Here is a 16644-nt window from a genome sequence, read left to right as displayed (position 1 = left end):
ATTTTATAGATGGGAAAACTGAGGCCCAGAAATAGAACCACACAAGGAGTGGGACGCAAAGTCAGGATTCAAACCCGGACATTCTGGTCCTGCAGTCTTGCAAAAGGATTAAGGCACAGAGGAGGCAGGACAGCAAAGTAGAAAGGAGCTGGAGGCTGGGTCCCAGGAAAAGAGCATGTGGGACATTTGGGGATAAGAAGGTGTATGTGCCATTTAAAAAAAAAAAAAAATATATATATATATATATATATACGAAGACCCAGATGCACAGCCCACCCACGATTACCTCACTTCATCTCATCAGCAGCTCGGTATGGAAAGGTTATTATGCCCAATACAGAGATGGAGAAACTGAGGTTCATGAAGCTTAATGGTCTTCTTCCAGCCAGGAAGTGAGGGCCAGGATTTGAATCCAGACCAACTCACCACCACCATTTCTACTGGCTTCAGATTCATTTCCTCTACCAGCCAGAGTGACTTGAAGCGAGTCCTTCACATCATGGACCTCAGTTTCCATATCTGTAAATGGGTCCCTTCCTTAGCCCCAGTCCAGGATGGCTGGGAAGACCGAATGAGGTGGCAGCAGATGTGAAGGAAGGGCCACTGCATGGCACATAGCCTATGGCATAGGCTCCAAAGCCCAGGTCCTGATTGTACCTAGAAGACTGACATTTACAACTGCATGCCCCGACGCCCCACAGGATGCTCTGCCAGCAAAGAGATTCAATTATGGTCATTATGGTGCACTTAGGAAAACCAGGGAGCAGGCTAATACATTTCAGAAAGATTTGCAAGAGCAGAGGATGAATCAAAATGAGTTTTCTACTTAACCCTCAGTTAAACAGAAAATCCATTTAACCACAAGGCATCGCTCTGTCTTCCCACTTTCCAGTCAATCATTTTTTTTTCTTTACTGTCTGCCACTTCGATTTATATTTTTATTCCCTGAAGCTGCCTTAGAATGAAAAATAAGTTCACTGATGGGGAGAAAGATGTCATAAACCTCTTGGGGTCTGCAGCCCTGGACCAGCATCCTCAAACCTTTGCTCCTTCCAGCAGGGCAAAGGTGGGCACACTGCTTATATCTGTGGCAGTCAGAGAAGCTGATGGGCTCTGGAGGAAGCAGCTCCATGGACCCAAGGGGGAATGCTAATATACACCTCCCACCAGCCCTTCCTTCTCCCTCCATAAAGCAAACCAAATATCTGCAGTCATTGGCAGCTTCCAGAAAGAGGCTGAGGGAAAGATGTACTCAAAGGGACCACAGGGGATGAATTCATTGACCTCCAAGTGTGCTAAGCCACAGAGCCATGGATATCAGAGTTGTCGGGGAGGCACAATAAAAAAGCAGGATAGATTCAAGTTAGGGAGACTATTCCCCACAAAATGGGAAGGGAAACATCACCAGCTAGTTTTCTGTAGCATTCAATAAAGCAGCCTTGACTACGCATGCAACAGGATTCTCCAGGTACACAGTTTCCAGGTAAAATCCAAGATGCTCAGTGAAATCTGAATTTCAAACAAACACTAAAGAATGTTTCAGTTTTTGTTCCAAATAGTCCATGGGACTGATACTGATGGAACTTAAGAGCGTAAAGCATTAGTTGCTCAGTCATGTCCGACTCTTTGCAACCCCATGGACTATAGCCCACCAGGCCCCTCTGCATGGAATTCTCCAGGCAAGAATACTGGAGTGGGTAGCCATTCCCTTCTCCAGGGGTGTCTTCCTGACCCAGGGATGGGACCTAGGGATTGAACCCAGGTTTCCTACATTGCAGGCGGATTCTTTACCATCTGAGCTGCCAGGGACTCCTACTGATGGGAGACACATTTGCACTAAACGATTTGTTGGCTATACGAAGTTCGAGTTAACCTGGGCGTCCTGTAGTGTGATCTGATAACCTAGCAACCCTTTCCAGGAGGCACGCATTTAGCATCGAGCACTGGTGGACATCGGAAGCAAGCTGCCAGAATGGGGGCCCCCAGCCGGGTACTGCCCAGGAAGGAGTCTCACATGGCTATTTTGCAGCGGGACCTGGTGCACAAAGAAAAGCAGGAAGCCGAACTTGGTGAACTTTCTGGAGGCATCTCTGCTGTATGTGTGCCTGAGTGGGAACAAAAGCAGGAAGCGAATGGGCCTCTTGTCCTGAGAGGGGCACTGCCTGAGTTCTCTTCCCTCTATTTCCCAAGCTCTCTCTAATGTTGTTTTACAGCCTTAACAATAACAGTGTGCACTGGCATGCCCGCCCAGGCACACAAAGCGCTCGATTTTTCTTATCTTGGAGAGCAATCAGGTTGTTCTATCAGATTTCAAGCTTGTTGAAGTTATGGACTGGGGATTTTTAATTTCTGTATCCCAGAGGATGCTCAGCGAATGATGAAGGGAGAAAGGAAAGAAGAAAGGGGGTGGGGGAGAGAGAGAGGGGATTTGTTGGTACAAATGCCAAGAGCAGGGATATCTGGGCTTGGAAAGGGGCTCCCAGGGCCCAGAGGACCGCCCAGGCTGCAGAAGCTGCTCTGTCACCCCGGGTCTCCTTGCTCCCTCCCCTGGGTGCGGAGGCCTTGGCAGTCATGGGCTGGGGGGCTATTTGGGGAGCAGGCAGCACAAAGCCCAGCCTCAGGTCTGAGACCCCCGTAGCCTCTGCCCCTCCAGCGCCCTGCATTTACCCAGAGCCAGCCCCAGCAGGAGGACGCACCGCTAGAAGAAGGAACAGGCCTGGGGAGCTTTTCCTAGGCCAGAGAGCAGATTCTGCACCCTCCTGCTCCACCCTGTCCCCCTCCTGTGGGGGACGCTCCTGCCTCCTGGTTCAAGTTCGGTTTAAACAGATGTTGTGTCCCTAAGAAGCCAACACTGTCTTTGAAGCCCGGGAGGAAAATCTCAGCTCTAAAGGGATATTTCCTACCAAGGAGGCTCTCCGGGGAGTCTTGGCAGAAATAAAAACCCAAGGTCCTGGATGCTTATCTCCTGGTATTTATGAGATTTTTCATTAGAACGGCTGTCTTCACGGACTGCCCTGCAGAAAAAGGAAAGGGAAGGAGAGAGAGGGAGGGGAGGAGGAGAGCAAGGATCCCACTGAGCAGGGCTGGATGCAACTCCGGGGGGATGTCGTCTCATATCCACCAGGGCAAACTGTGACTCCACGGAGGCAGCTTTCTGTGTCCGGCTCTCTGTTACGCTAGACTTTGTACATAAATGATGCTCAGACCCAGGGTGGCCTTTAGGAATTAGCACCTGGGGTCGCACAGAGTTAGACATGACTGAAGCGACTTAACAGCAGCAGCAGCAGCAGCCAACTCAGGGTCCTCCTGCTTCTCTCCTCAGTGTATACAGGACACCTACAAGGCCTTTCTGCACCTATTTCCACCTGGAAACTAGCTGGTCACACAGCAGGGCCTGTCCACAGCATCACCTCTTCAGAGTCTTCCGCCGGCCTCCCCTCCACTGCCCAGGACAAGAGGCCCATTGGTTTTCCACAATATCTCCCAAGGGCCGGGTGGTAGGGGCAGTCTGCACAAGGTGTAGGCAATAGGGGATGAATTGCCTGCAGGAAAATTTAAAACAAACATAAAACCAGCTAAAAGCTGACAATGCTAAACAACGTCAATGATAAAATGCGGCTGCCTCGAAAAAAACAATCTCGTTCCAACTTCTAAACAACTGCTGTAATCACGACTGAGTTTTAATAATATGTGTGGAAGCTCCAGATGAGCACATTTTTATTACTTGACCTTTCATAAATATTGTGCTCACATGGATGTGAGTTCAGAGAACAGCCTCTGGTACAGCAGACCCCAACACGAGCCGAATCTGCTGCACGCACGTTCGTTGTGAGAAAAAGGATTCAGAGCCGAGCGAGTTCCGTCTGTACGGGGTGGTGGTTCTAGTACTCTGCACTAGTTCTCTTTGTACCAGCTCCTTTGATACTAGATATTCTCACAGATACCAGATCCTCAAGTCTTAAATGGTAGACTTGAACTAGGCAGTGACAGCGAGTGACTGCAAAGACGTTGAAACAGAGTATTGCCAAAGCAGCCACCTCTGTTCACGCTCCCAGCCTTGCAGGGTTCACGCGTTTGGAACTTCCTTTGTGCAATTTCTTTTCTTTTTTCAAAAAATCCATTAATTTAATTAAAAAGTATGAACTCATTCCTTCTCCCCCCACTTCTTTTGTGCTGTAATGTTTATTGACTGGCATGGTTCTGTATATAAAGTCCACTGAAAGGAACATTTCGCTGTTTCTTTTCTGGCCATTATTAGAATTGGCTTTATTTCATCACTATTACTGAAAATAATTTTGTTGTACAGAGATGACAGGTGTTAAAAGCCATCTTCCCCGGGTGTCGCATATCCCAAGTACCTCATCTGGCTGCCCCACTCTAGCTTATGTCGAGCACCGAAAATTGAACAGCGCTCGCCTGCAGGGCAAGCTAAGTCTGGGCTTGCTCTCGCAGCTGGCTTCTCTTCCACAACAGTTCCCTGGACAATGCAAAATGAAGATCTGTTCGCCCTGGTGTCCCAGATGGGCTGCCCTCTGGGCAGCTCTGGGTAGCCGCCAGCAGGCACCTTCTGCAGGTTCTCCAAGACCCTGCACTGCTCCATCATCTTCTCCATCTACACTCACCCCGAGGGGGTCTCATTAGGGATGAAGGCTGGAAATACTCTGTCAGCTGGTGGGTCCCAGATTTGTCTCTCCAGCGCAGACCTCGCCCCTGCACTCCAGGTATAGGCCTTCATTCGTGTTTTTGCCACCTCCATTTGGATGGATCAACGTCCCACCTTAAAATGGCTCAAAGGGGAGCTCGGTATGTACGTGCCCCTCATCCTTCACCGAAGCCCAGCCGCCCAGGCTCCTCCACTTACAGGCACAAAACTCTACAGTCATCTGTGACGCCTCTATTCCGCTTCCTCCTCATCAGTGAGTCTGTCAGCTCTACTTTCCAAACAGATGATGAATGATTTGGCTTCAAAGCACCTCCACCACCCTTGTGTCCTTCCAAATCACCTCATTTCTGGCCTGGATCAGTCTCTACCCCAGTCTCCTTGTCCCCTATAATCTGTCCTCTATTCCACAGTCAGAGTGATCTTGGTAAAATGTATTATTTTATTGGGTCCTGTCTCCCCCTTGTACACTGGCTTCCCCTCACACTTAGAATCCAAATCCACAGTCCTCCCCTAACTGGCAGCTCCCTCCTGGCCTCCCCCTACTCCTTACTTCCCTCACTCTATCACTGTGGCCTCCTTGCTGATCTTCCAACGTGCCAGCTGCCGTTATGGCCCTTACTCTTGCTGTTCCCTTCACCAGGAAGCTCTTCCCACGGATGAAGTCCAGGCTCACTCCTCACTGCCCGCAAGTCTCTGTTCAAATGACATCTGATCGGGATGCCCCCTATCCGAAATAGCACATCCCTGGCCCCTCTCTTTCTCTTCCTGCCTGTAATACTGTCTGACACCCAGTTTATTTGTTTGATCTCTGTCTCCTCCAACTAGAGTCCAAGCTCCATGAGGGCAGGGACTTTGCTGTTTTGGTCACAATACTACATTCCTAGCATTTAAAGCAGAACCTGGTACATACATACCAGGGGCTCAGCAGTATTTACGGAATCAATGAAGTGGACTTACATTTAACATCTTCTCTCAGACTAACTCTGGGCAAAGTATTGCTATCATCACACCCATTTTGCAGATGTGGAAACTGAGACTCAAAGAATGGGAGGGACTTAGCCTCAAGACCCCTCAGATCCATGTCAGTTAGTGACACATCATGATTAAAACACAGGCTTCAAAGAAGAGGAAATCAATACAGAAAATCAACAAAATCTTTTGATTTTGTTCTTCGAGAACAAAATCTGGTTCTTCGAGAAAACTGGCAAAAATGAAAAAAAAAACCGCTAGCCAAGCTAAGGAAAAAAGAGAGAAAATACAAATTATTAATATCAGAAATGAAAGAGAGGACATCACTATAGTTCCTACAAACATGAAAAGGGAAATAAAAGAATACTGTGAATGATTCTACACCCATAAATTTGATAACCTAGATGAAACAGACCAATTTCTTGAAAGACACAATCTGCCAAAAATCATAAAAAAGAAATATGCAATCTGAATAGGCCTGTACTTATTAAACATTTTGAATCAATAATTAATAACCTGTCAAAAAAAGAAAACATTAGGCACACATGGGTTCACTGGTGAATTCTTCCAAACATTTAAGGAGGAATGTATCAATTCACAACAATCTCTTCCAGAAAATACTAGCAGAGAAAATACATTCTGACTCATTCTATGAGACCAGTATTAACCTAATACCAAAAGTGAAAACAGGGCTTCCCCAATAGCTCAGTAGGTAAAGAATCTGCCTGCAATGCAGGAGACGTCAGTTTGATCCCTGGGTAGGGAAGATCCGCTAGAAAAGGGATAGGCTACCCACTCCAGTATTCTTGGACTTCCCTTGTGGCTCAGCTGGTAAAGAATCTGCCTGCAATGTGGGAGACCTGGGTTCGATCTCTGAATTGGGAAGATCCCCTGGAGAAGGGAAAGATTATCCACTCCAGTATTCTAGCCTGGAGAATTCTCTGGACTGTATAGTCCATGGGGTTGCAAAGAGTCAGACATGACTGAGCGACTTTTGAGTTTCTCTGGTGGCTCAAATGGTAAAGAATCTGCCTGCAATGAGGGAGACTCGGGTTTGATCCCTGCACTGGGAAGAACCCCTGGAGAAGGAAATGACAACCTACTTCAGTATTCTTGCTAGAGAATCCCCATAGACAGAGGAGCCTGGTGGACTACAGTCCATGAGCTCGCAAAGAGTTGGACATGACTGAAGCGACTTGGCATGGCAAAACTTAAAAAGACATTACAAGAAAACTATAGACAAATATCTCATAAACATACATGTAAAAATCTTCAACAAAATATGAACAAATAGAATTGAAAAAAGTATAAAAAGAATTGTACAATATGGCCAAGTGGGATTTATCCCAGATATACAAGGCTGGTTCAATATTCAAAAACCAGCTAAAGTAATCCATTATATCAATTGGCTAAAGAAGAAACATCACATGATCACATTAATAGATATAAAAACAGCATGACAAAATCCAATACCCATTCATGATAAAACTCTCAGAAGACTAGAGAAATAGAGGGAAATTTTATCAACTTGATAAAGGAATGTCTATAAAAACCCATATCTAACATCATCCTTAATGGTGAAAAGCTAGAAATGCTCCCATTGAGAAACCAGGAAAGTGCATCCCTTCTTACCACTGCTTTTCAATATTGTACTGGAAGTCCTAGCTAGTGCAATAAGACATAGACTTTTTTATTTTCATGTATTAGGAAGGAAAGTTTTCTACTTTCTATGGGTATTTTAATTTTACAGATTGGGAAGGAAAAAATAAAATTGTCTTTGTTCACATATGACATGATTGTCTATCTTTAAAATTTGAAAAAACTGACAGAAAACTGCTTGGAACTCAAAAGTATTTATAGTAAAGTGAGGTTGCAGGATACAAGCTTAGTATATAAAAGCCCATTGCTTCCCTATACACAAGCAGCGAACAAGTGGAATTTGAAATTTTTTTAAAAAGTATACATTTCCATTGGCACCAAAAGAAATGAAATACTTAGGTATAATTCTAACAAAATATATAAAAGATCTATATAAGGAAAACTACAAAACTACGATGAGAGACATCAAAGAAGAAACTAAATGATTAGAGAGATATTCCATATTCATGGATAGGAAGACTCAGTATCGTCAAGATGTCAGTTCTTCCCAATTTGATCTATAGATTCAATACAACCTCAGTTAAAACTCCAGAAAGTTGTTTTGTGGATACCTGCACACTGATTTTAAAGTCTCATAAAGAAGCAAAAGACCCAGAATAGCCAACATTACAATGGAAGAGAAGAACAAAGTCGTAAGACTGGCACCACTGACTTCAGGACTTAGAAGCTACGTGATCAAAACAGCAAGGTACCGGCAAAACAGTGAACACATAAGTCAGTGGAAAAGAATAAAGAGCAGAAACAGACCCACATAAATACAGCAAACTGACCTCTGACAAAGAAGCAAAAGGAATGCAGTGGAGAAGTAGTCTTCTCAACAAGTGGTGCTGGAACAACTGAATATCCACAAGCAAAAAATATATATACACACACATACAGATCTTATAACTATCCAAAAATTAACTCAAAATGGATCACAGACCTAAACATAAAATACAAAACTACGAAACTCCTAAAAGATAACACAGGAGAAAGATCTACATGACTTTGGGTATAGCAATGACTTTTCAGATACAGCATCATTATCCATGAAAGAAATAATTGATAAGCTAGACTTGATTAAAAGTTTAAAATTCTGTTCTCTGAAAGACATTGTCAAGAGAACAAGAAGTCACAGACTGGGAGAAAATGTTCACAAAAGATGCATAAAGAGTTTTTACCCAAAATACACCAAGAGCTTGTAAATTCGTAAACTTGCTTTGTTGTAAAACCAAACGATAAGTAAACAAATAACCCAATTTAAAAATGGCAAAAGACCTGAACAGACAACTCACCAAAGATCCACAGATGGAAAATAAGCATATAAAAAGATGCTTTACACCATATGTGATCAGAGAACTGCAAACTGAAACAAAATTGGATACTGCTATACACCTGTAAAAATGACCAAAATCCAAAACACGGACACACCAGCAAATGCTGACAAAGATGTGGAACAACAAGAACTCTCATTCATTGGTGTTTGGAAGGCAAAACAGTATCGCCACTTTGGAAGACAGCTTGGCAGTTTCTCACAAATTTAAACATACTTTTACCATATAATCCAGCAGTTGTGCTTCTTGGTATTTACTCAAATGAGTTGAAAATTTACGTCCATGCCAGAACCTGCAGAAGTTTTACAGTAGCTTTATTCATAATCGTCAAAACTCAAAAGCAAACATGTCTTTCCATTGTGCTGTGCTTAGTCGCAGAGTCATGTCCGACTCTTTGCGACCCAATGGACTGCAGCCCGCCAGGCTCTTCTGTTCATGGGGATTCTCCAGGCAAGAATACTGGAGTGGGTTGCCATGCCCTCCTCCAGGGAACCTTCCCAACCCAGGGATCGAACCCAGGTCTCCCACATTGCAGGCAGATTCTTTACTGTCTGAGCCACCAGGGAAGCCTGATATCCTTCAGTAGGTGATGGATAAATAAACCATGGTGCAACCAGACAATGGAATACTATTCAGGGCTAAAAAGAAATGAACTTAGCAGCATTACTGGCAACGGCTAAAATGTGGATGCATCCAAGGGCCCATCAACAATGGGTTACAAAATGTGGTTTACACATACAGAGGAGTACTGCTCAACTTTACAAAGGAAGGAAATTCTGTCATACCCTACAACATGGACAAACCTTGGGGACATTACACTAAGTGAAATGAGCCATTACAAAAATAATAATAATGGATGATTCCACTTATATAAGGCACTTAAAGAAGTTAAAATCACAGCAACAGGAAAGATGAATGGGGTTTGCCAGAGGCTGGGAGGAGAAGGGAATAGGAAATTATTGTTTAATGTTTATTTTTACAAGATGAAAAGCATTCTGGAGATGGATGGTGGGGATGGTTGCACAACAATTTTAAATGCACTTAATACCACTGAACTGTGCACTTCAAATGGTTAAAACATTAAATCCTGTTATATATATTTCACCACAATAAAAAATAGGGGGGAAAAAAAGAAGTTGAACTATCAAAACATGAAAAGACATGGAAGAACCTTAAACGCACATTACTAAGTGAAAGAAGTCAATCTTAAAAGGCTCCATAGTGTATGATTCCAACTCTATGACATGCAGGGAAAAGGCAAAACTACAGAGACAGTAAAAAGATCAGAGGTTTCCAGGGTTCAGTGGCGGGGGAAGGATGAACTGGTGGAGCACAGAGGATTTTTAGGGCAGTGAAACTACTCTGTATGATACAGTGATGGTGGATACATCGTTATCCATTTGTCGAAACCCATAGAATGAATATCGGAGAAGGCAATGGCACCCCACTCCAGTACTTTGCCTGGAAAATCCCATGGATGGAGGAGCCTGGTAGGCTGCAGTCCATGGGGTTGCTAAGAGGCGGACACGACTGAGCGACTTCCCTTTCACTTTTCACTTTCATGAATTGGAGAAGAAAATGGCAACCCACTCCAGTGTTCTTGCCTGGAGAATCCCAGGGACGGGGGAGCCTGGTGGCTGCCGTCTATGGGATCACACAGAGTCGGACACGACTGAAGTGACTTAGCAGCAATAGCAGCAGCATAGAATGAATATACAGCACCAACAGAGAACCACAGCATAAACTATGGGTTTTGGGTGATAACCATGTGCCAGTGTGGGTTTCTCAACTGTAATGTATGTACCACTGGGTGTGGGATGTCAGCAGTGGGGGTGGCCGCATGTGTGTGTAGGAATGTACAGAGACAGAGAGAATATGAGAATTCTCTGCACTTTCCCCTCAATTTTGCTATGAATCTAAAACTGCTCTAGAAAACAAAGTGTACTTTAAAAAAGAAAACAGCTTCAGAGTCCAGACCCCACTCTCCTGCCTCCATCCCATAACACAGCCCTGCCCATGGCCCAGAAAAGGAAGACATCCTGGCAAACCCCAAAGCACAGGGAACGTCTCCATTCATTTCTTCTCACATCAACAGCTCTGGGCTGATAATATACTACCATGGCCACCAAAGCAGCACTGCCGGCTGATTTGGGCTTTTTTCTTTATTTGTAGGCTATTAACTAACATACATTAGTTTACACGTTTTTTTTTTTTTAATTATTTTTGGTAGTGCTGGGTCTTCTTTGCTGTGCACAGGCTTTCTCTAGTTGCAGCAAGTGGGGGCTACTCTCTGGCTGTGGTGCATGGGCTTCTGATTGCGGCAGCTTCTCTTGCTGTGGAGCACCAGCTCTAGGGTGTGCGGGCTTCAGTAGCTGCAGCATGCTGAGCTCAGTAGTTGCAACTCCTGGGTTCTAGAGCACAGGCTCAGTAGTTGTGGGGCACAGGCTTAGTTGTTCCGTGCTATGTGGGATCATTCCGGATCAGGGATCGAGCCCGTGTCTCCTGCGTTGGCAGGTATATTCTTTACCACTGAGCCACACAGGGAAGCCCTAGTTTACACTGTTAACCAATAAAAAAGGTGGCTGGGTGCAGCAGGATGATCACCAGTCCAGGTCAGAAGACCTGCAGACTAAGCCCATCTCCTTCCATAGCTCTGTGACTTTGGGCAAGGCATTTCCCCTCTGTGATGCTGAAACGCATCTGAAAATGAATACTCCCTCCCTCTTTGCCACATCTGGCTATTTGAAAGTTCTTCAGCTGTGATTCATAGTGTGGATATATGTCATTTCTTAAAAAAAATAAAACCTTTTAAGGGCATGTTATGTTCATTTTTGCTACATGAACAGAAAAGTAATACTTTGCTTATTCTTTAGATGAGGAAGTTTAGACTTATTATTAACTATCCATGATGTGAAGGAGTGGTCACCCCACAGAGTTAAGGGTCGGTCTGGCCTTGTTCTCACAGCCAACCAGGTCAAGGAGAGGGGGCATTTCAGAGGGAAAAACACAGGGACAATGTGTGTGTGGTCCTGCGATGAACTTGTGCAAATTTAAAACAACTTGAAAAAGAAAAGAAAGGAAAGGCTTGGTATGGACAATATCCTGGAGGGCAGAGAAGGACCAGGTTACTGTCGTGAGTCACAGGTAGATGAGCCAGACTGGGACTCAGGTCTTCCTCCAAATCACACTAGGGTTGGGTAAGAGGTTAGTCAAGCTCACCTGGACCACTGTCTTCTGTTTGGCATCTCTGAAGCCTTTCCAGAATCAAGGAAAATCAGGATATCTCCCTCATTAACCTCTTTCAACTTTATCATGGCCTCTTCACCTCAGTGACTGAAGCTTTCATTCAGGGTCACATCTTCTCTGCCCTGGACCATCCTGGCAGGCTCCCAACCAGCCTCCCTGACTGTGCTTTATCTTCCTCTAACCCAGCAGTGCACAATCATGGCTGTACATTGGAATTACCTGGGGAGTTTTAAAATATACTAATACCCTTCTTAAATTTACACATAAAGCTACAGTAATCAAAACAGCATGGCAACGGCATAAGGATAGGCATACAGACCAGAGGACAGCAAGGAGACCAAACGAGTCCATCCTAAATGAAATCAACCCTGAATGTGCATTGGAAGGACTGATGCTGAAGCTGAAGCTCCAATACTTTGGCCACCTGATGTGAAGAGCTGACTCATTGGAAAAGACTCTAATGCTGGGAGAGATTGAGGGCAGGAGGAAAAGGGGATGATGGAAGATGAGATGGCTGGATGGCATCGCTGACTTCATGGACATGAGTTTGAGCAAATTCCAGGAGACAGTGAAGGACAGGGAAGCCTGGTGTGTTGCAGTCCATAGGGTCACAAAGAGTTGAACAAGACTTATAGACTAAGCAACAACAACAAATAGATCCGTGGAATAGAATTGAGAATTCAGAAACAAACCTATACATCCATGGCCAATGAACTTTCAACAAGGGTGCCAAGACAATGCAATGGGGGAAAACAGTCTCTTCAGTGGTAGTCCAAGGATATTCAAGTGCCAAAGAATGAAGTTGGACTCCTACCTCAAACCATATACATAAATTAACTCAGAATGAATCGATGGCCTAAATATAAGAGCTAAGGTCTTAAAACTCTCAGAAGAAAACACGGAGGTGAATCTTTATTAGTTTGGATTTGGCAACGGAGTCTTAGACATGACACCAAAAGCACAAGCGACAAAAGGGAAAATAGACAAGTGGGTAGAGGCCCCACTGCGGTGGCAGCCAGGCCTTCTTCACCACCACCCACCCCCACCAGCCACCTGCTTCCTGCTGGGAGATCCCAGCAGGAGGATGATCTGGAGGCTTCCAGGAAGCTGCCGTCACTCATTTGCTCGGCCTGCTGTAAAGGGCTGGCTGGCGAGATAAAAACATCAAGGGACTCCCCATTCTTTCTGAGCTCCAAACTCCATGCAAGGCTGGGCAGAGAACATAGGAGCAGTGCCAATGTGGGTGCCTGCCGTGGTGCATCACTGCAGGCATGCAGGGTGCTCTTAAGCCACATGGGGACCACCATGCACGCCATGGGGTGATGATGTGAGTCCTGGGGGTGCTCCATGAGTCAGCTGCCTCTGTGGGCACAGCGGGGGCCACTGCAGTATTATGAGGGGTCCCTAAGGACACACACACTGTGCCTCGGGAAACGTGAACGAGTGCCTTTGAGGGGACTGTGGGTGCTGTGGGGTGCTATGGCAAACACACTCACTTTAGGGCAGGAACCCTGGGTTTGGGTCCTAACCTTGCTGCTTTTTAGAGGTGAACCCTAGAATAATTTACCACTTTCCAAAATCCCAATTGTCCTTAAAAAGAGTTTACTAATCCCTGCCTCCCTGGGGAGGATCTGTGACTCCCTCCAGAGAGGGTCCAGAAAAGATCACTGGGAGTCAAACGTAAACCATGGAATTAAGGCTCAGGAAGAACTGTTCACACCCGACATGGCCTTACGCCCCAGGAGCGTCAGAGCAGAGAGCTGACACAATCCAGGCGCTTCCTCTCGGGCCATTTTTAGATCACGCACAGAAAGAGGTATGTGTCTCCAGGGTGACCCCACTGTGTGCTCACAAACACCCAGCTTTCTCATGTCAAGAGCCCAAGCCTCTTCACAGAGGTCACCTCGGAAGGCCACCCACATCATTCCAGGGAGCGACCCTCATTCAAAGCAAACAGGAGCGCTGGCGATTTCCTGGCCCTTACAACCACCCAGTGGGGGTGCGTGCTATTTGCCCATTTAATAGATAAGAAAACGGAGATCATTCTGGGTGATCAAAGCACTCATCTGGAGTCAAACGGCTACTGAAGGGCGGAGCTGGGACTCAGCCTCCGTCAGTCTGGCTGAGAGGCTGGCAAACATTTCCCACAACAGTGCACGCCTGTCTGCCTGTAGCTGATGGTCATCTTTACGTGCTCCCTGTGACTGTAACATTTCTGTTTCCTGATTAACCACAGAGGCCAGGCGAGATCACTGCTGTCTCAGCAGCCTTGCTGATGGTAAACCAAGATCAACAGCCTCCTTACTGTTTTTCTTTCTGTACTTCAAGAGACTCCTTCCTCTCACCCAAGGCCTAAGGCTTCCCCTGATGGAGAAACATCCCTTAAAGAAAGATCCTGAGGAAGTGAAGCTATTTCTGACTCACTTCAGCACCTTCCCCTGATTAAGAAAATCAGGCAGGAATCCAGGCTCTGATAAGGTGATTGCTTCCTGCGGGGATCAGGAGGTTTACATAGAATATTATGGCTGAGGTGGCTGGTGGAGCCCGGGGAGCTGCAGAACAGATGCTGGGAGGGCTCCAGAGAAGCCCCCCACCCCCGATTCCTGGCCTCAGTGCTCCTCTGCATTGTCCACTTGGGTGGCCCTTGACCTGGTCCTGCTTTATCTGCTTCTAGGACCTGGCCACCCTGCCTTGGATTTCAACCTAAAATAACCCCAGCCAGCCAGGAGGCACACTCCACCGTTGACAGGACGAGCTTGGAAACTGGTGGAATATCAGACTAGTGACTCAGAAAGCGACCAAGTACAAGCCCAAGCACGGGCACCAGAAAACCAAGACCCGCAGAGATTTTAACAAGAACCCCAACTTAAAAAAAAAATTGTTAAAAAGATGTTCATGTATTTTTCAAGAAATGAAGTTTGAAGTTCAGAGATGTGATTTGGCTTCAAGGCATTTTTTGACCTTAAGAGTCAAGTCATAGAACCGGTAAGCAAAATGCACAAGAACGGTCGGGTAGTTCAGGGAGGTGCTTCAGATTCAGCCACACAGTGCTGTGTGACCTTGAGCGAGTCACTTAACCTCTCTGAGACCTGGTTTTCTCTTCCCTAAGATGGAGATGACAATAGGGCTGTTGGTACAGGAACTGCAACTTAACCCTGCACTCGGCATGGAGAAGCTTCAGTCAAGGTTAGTAAATCTGACTCTGCTGATTAGCGGGGACTCAGTTCCATCTGCATCTCTGTGGTCTGCACCTGTGGTCTTTCCCCTGAGGGTCTGCGTCATCCTTTACTCAAGACAGGCAATCACATCTCTCAGAGCTTTCCAATTCCCTCTCCCCGCCACAGACTGGACCAAACCTCTGCCTCCCTGCCACTCCTCCAACCCCATACCACCACCTGTCCCTTCCTCTAGCTCAGCCCTGGTCTTGGGACCTCAGCAACCGAGGACGTGTGGTTGGAACAGAGATTCGAGTCACTGATGCCCCATTTTTACAGATGAGGAAATGAGGCACAGACTGAGAGCAGAAGCCAAACATCCTGGCTCCTCATTCAGGAACCTTCAGGGAAAAAATGAGGCGACCCAGCCTATCACCAGACCTGGGATGGTGAGCAGCCCAAGAAGCTTCCAGAACCCAAGAAGCAGACCAAGGCTTTTCCATTCCCAATTCCATCGTGGAATGTGATGACTGATCCTAGTACTTGTGGATTTAAACTTTATCCAAAAAGAGAGTCTTGGAATGGGGGAGGGGATGAGGGGAGAGGGGATGAGGGGAGAGACAGGGGTAGAAAACACCCTAGGAAGGTATTTCCTTCCCACAATCCCAAGATTATGGTGGGTGTGGGGGAGGGGGTGTGGGAGGGAGGGGAAGTATGGGGGAGGTGTGGGGGAGAGGTGTGGAAGAGGTGTGGGGAGGGGCATGTGGGGGAGGGGAGGGAGGGGTCCTTGACAGAGGTGGGACCCTCTGTGAGCCTCCAGGAGCTCTGCTTTCCCCCAGAAGCTCACTTCCTCCAGCCCTTCAACCCTCACCTCTTGGGTTGTCTCAGGACCAACCCTGACCTGCCCCACAGTGGGGCAGCACCCAGTCTGGTGAGATTCCCCCTTCAGCGTCAGCCTCCTTCTCCTCATCCCTCACCCCTCACCTTTGCTCCCATCATGGAGCAAACATCTAGGGGTGAGGACAAGAGGAAAGCCGCCTTTTGCCTGCCCTGCAGCCTCCAGCACGAGCTGAGAGCTTTCTCACTCAGCCACAGAGGGTCTGGGAGCAGGGAGAGGAGAGAAGATTCGAGCCTCTTATTTGAATAAGTTGAGATCCACACCTCCAGGGCACCAAACTTACCTTTTTCAACTGGTGTCTTCTCCTGTCTGGGGTGTCAAGATTCTCCTGAGGTCTCTTTCTGATGGTGGCTTCAGGATAAACTCTAGAAGGAGGACAGAGAGAAATACATTTTAAAAGGCTAAGGGGGCCTTCCCTGGTGGCTTAGGGGTAAAGAATCCGCCTGTCAATGCAGGAGACATGGGTTCGATCCCTGATCCGGGAAGATCCCATGCACCACGACTACTGAGCCCACACGCCACAACTACTGAAGCCCATGTGTCCTAGAGCCGGCGATCCACACCACACAAGCCACCGCAATGAGAAGCCCGCACACCACAATTAGACAGTGGCCTCCACTCGCCCCAACTGGAGAAACGCCCACGCAGCAACGCAGACCCAGCACCGCCAAAAATAAATAAATAAGGCAAGGGATGGGAGGCATGCGGCTTCTGGGGGCCACGTGGCTTAGATGTTCCCCC

At 46.5% G+C, this 16644-nt stretch overlaps 1 protein-coding gene and 1 long non-coding RNA gene across 4 annotated transcripts in view; one reads left to right on the top strand and one right to left on the bottom strand.

Annotated features, from left to right (window-relative positions):
• TSPAN18 (tetraspanin 18) overlaps positions 1-16644 on the bottom strand; it is a 207653-nt gene that overhangs the window by 149193 nt on the left and 41816 nt on the right. For all 3 annotated transcript variants that reach the window (XR_008702641.1, XM_055546937.1, XM_055546938.1), the window contains exon 2: positions 16187-16268. The gene's annotated coding sequence lies outside the window, so the exon portion shown is untranslated. The remainder of the gene's footprint in view (positions 1-16186; positions 16269-16644) is intronic.
• Positions 14596-16637, top strand: LOC129627609 (uncharacterized). Its single transcript, XR_008702642.1, has 4 exons — positions 14596-14835; positions 14960-15036; positions 15345-15454; positions 16359-16637. It is a non-coding gene; the product is annotated as an uncharacterized LOC129627609 (long non-coding RNA).

Source organism: Bubalus kerabau, chromosome 15 (assembly GCF_029407905.1).
Source record: "Bubalus kerabau isolate K-KA32 ecotype Philippines breed swamp buffalo chromosome 15, PCC_UOA_SB_1v2, whole genome shotgun sequence".
Lineage (NCBI taxonomy): Eukaryota > Metazoa > Chordata > Mammalia > Artiodactyla > Bovidae > Bubalus > Bubalus kerabau.
Note: the sequence above shows the minus strand (reverse complement) of the source record. Positions and strands in the feature narration are given on the sequence as shown.